Genomic DNA, 3207 nt, shown 5'->3' on the forward strand with positions numbered 1-3207 from the left:
ATAAAGGAGTAGGGGCCAGATGTAGCAAACGTTTGAGACTCGCAAACAGGCCGATTCGCAATTTGCGACAGTGCAAAATCGGAAATGGGATGCAAAAAGCCCATTTCCGACTCGCAAAAAGCGATGGGACCCGTTTGCGAGTCGCATCCGTTGCGACCCCATTTTGCGATCCGCAAATTGCGACTCGCATTTTGCGACTCGCAACCAATATGCAATTGCAAGTCGCAAATTGCGACTAGTCGCAAAAAGCCCAGTTTGCATGTCGCATTTACCACTAACTCAGAGCAGGTGGTAACCATTACCAAAGTATAAAAGGAGACCCAGAAGGCATCTGGGTTACTCAAGATGGCGGACATATACCTGATAGCAGTGAGGAGGAGAGTCTACGCAGCCCAGCAGAGGAGGAGGAGGGGCCACAGACAGGAGAAGATATATAGAACCAGGCAGACCCTTTTCCAGCAAACTGAAGAGGAGATCTATGATAAATACCGCCTTAGCAGCGCAGCCATTCTAGAATTAATAGATTTACTAAAACCACAGCTAGAACACAAGACTCTGCGTGGCTGCGCCATCCCTACGCATGTGCAAGTACTATGCGCACTGCACCTCTTGGCCTCAGGGAGCTATCAGGGGGTCATTGCCGTGGCAGGTGGGGTATCCCAAAGTGCAGTGTCAAGGTTCCTCAGGGCCTTCCTAGATGCCTTAGTCACGCACAGGTCTCACTTCATATACTTACCAAGGAATGAGGCAGAAATTAACAGCACCAAGCTGGACTTTTACCGCATTGCCCACTTCCCCCATGTCATTGGATGTGTAGATGGGACACACATTCAAATATGCCCCCCTGCTAATCTGGAACATATTTTCTGCAACAGAAAGTGTACCCACTCACTCAACATACAGGTTGTTTGTGATGCCCATTACGTCATCACGGACATCGTTGCTAAGTTTCCAGGCAGTACCCATGACTCATACATTTTTAGGCATAGTGGGATACATCAACGCCTGGAACGTGGGGAATTTGGAGACGGATACCTCCTAGGTAGAGCCACAGACACTTGCAGACATACACACAGGTCACTGTGCACGACTATCTGGACTTACTAACAGTGTACTTTTGTGCCCAACAGGTGACAGTGCATATGCTCTCAGGACTTGGATCATGACTCCGTTTTTAACACCAAGTAATGAATCTGAGAGGCAATACAACAGTGCGCATAAGAGGACCAGGAACCTGATAGAGCGGACCTTCGGACTCCTGAAGGCAAGATTCAGATGCCTCCACCGCAGTGGAGGCGCCCTCCAATACACCCCCATTACCGCATTCAAAATTGTGGTTGCATGCGCCATCCTCCACAACATAGCCACCCGACGTGGGCTACCTCTCACCCCTGCAGAGCCAGATCCTGATGAGGAAGAGCAAGAACAACCACATCGCCATCATGGGGATAGGAGTCTAGCTAATCAAGACAGACTGAGACGGGAACACATTGCAACGCAATATTTTGGACGGTACGTGTCAACTCCCACCATACTCACCCATTAACCAAACACTCCTTTAGTTAAGTGGAAGAAAAATAACTGTTTTAATAATGTAATGAATGAACTATATACAAGATGAATTTGTCCATGGGCAGGGAAATGCCAACCAGTCATGTGGCACATTAACGCCATGTGCCACATTTATTTCTCCGGGCTGTTCTCTAGATTCTCCTGCCCCTCCTGCCAGCCTGGCTGGTCCCTGCTGCGTCCATGGTGCTCTGCCTCCCACTCCTTAGCACCCTACTGTCAGTAGCAGATACACTGCTCACTGTGGAGCCCTCCTCACTATCTTGGGGTGTTTCCCCGGTGGCCCTTGACATCTCCCGTGTCTCCATTAGTTCTATTATATGTGTGAGACGTCCCAGGCCCCTGGCAACATCCCCAGCAAAATGGCCCATCTCTATTTGCAGGCCAACTGTCCTCCTCGACAGGCCTGTTGTGTTGATGGCTAGCCTGCCGATCGATGTGGCCATCCTGTCCAGTCTTAGCATAATCTGGCGATCTCTGCGCCGCCCAGCCTCTGCCTGGCCCAGCAGTCCGGCCGCCAGTTCCCTGATGGCAGAGGCAATGTCCACAGTGTTCTGGCACATCAGGTCCATGCGTCTGTTGAGGTGCTGCATGCTTGCATGGTTGTGTCTTACAAAGCGGTGCAGCACCCCACTAATCCTGCCCAATATTGTGTTCTGCAGGCGCTGACCCCGCAGCAGATGTGCCTCACTGCTGGTTGGAGGAAGTATCTGGGATCCAGACGCTCTTGCCCTGCGACGCCTGCGCTGTGGTGGCTGCCCTGTGCTCCCACCTGTATCCTCCCTGGCTGTTGCTGGGGCAGCTCCTGGCGTTGTTGTTGCAGCAGGCGTTACCACTGCAGGAATGCTGCTGACTGTGCATGTGGGGGTGCTGGCGGGTCCTGGGGTGTCCTCCTGGGCCTGGGTGCTTGGGGTGTAGGGGGTGTCTTGCTGGAGACCTGTGGGACATGGGGAACACACTGTCAGTGTCTAGTATCTATTGCACAATTCCTAATAAACATTTGCCTATGAACTGCCTATTGGACTACATTTCCCATGCATCATTCTGGCTTTTTCTACCCTGAAATGGAGCTATTTTGGTTGTGCATGCACCTGTGTACATGGTGGGTGGGGTATGACATTGATAGGGGTACAGGCATGTCACATGGTACTCACTGGTTGATGTGCTGGGCTCTGAGGTGTCCAGGTCCCCAAATCCACACACTGCCACCGGCTCAAAGGTTTCCTCAATCATGTCTTCAAGGGGTGTGGGTGGTGGCACAGATGATGGTCCCCCTCCAGTGCCTCTCATCTCCCGGAGCCTTTCTGCCACCCTCTCCTTGGTCCGGGAGCGGAGGTCATACCACCTCTTCCTTATGTCCTCAATTGTCCTGTGGCTCACACCCAGGGAATTAATTTTCTCTTGCATTTCCTGCCAGATTTTCTTTTTGGTGGCCTCAGGAACAGTGTGGGCTGCTCTCCCAAAGAGCTCATCATGGTGCTGACAACATTCTTCGGTCAGCACCTCAAGCTCCCTCTCAGAGAATTTCATTTTCCTTTTTCGGGGGGTTCCCTCCATGGCTGCTGCTGCTTGTTCAGTGTGAAGACTGGCAGTTATAAAAGCGTGTGGTCCTGCCTCCTCCCAGGTGTATTTGTTAAC

The sequence above is a fragment of the Pleurodeles waltl genome, chromosome 6 (genome assembly GCF_031143425.1).
Source record: "Pleurodeles waltl isolate 20211129_DDA chromosome 6, aPleWal1.hap1.20221129, whole genome shotgun sequence".
Taxonomy (NCBI): domain Eukaryota; kingdom Metazoa; phylum Chordata; class Amphibia; order Caudata; family Salamandridae; genus Pleurodeles; species Pleurodeles waltl.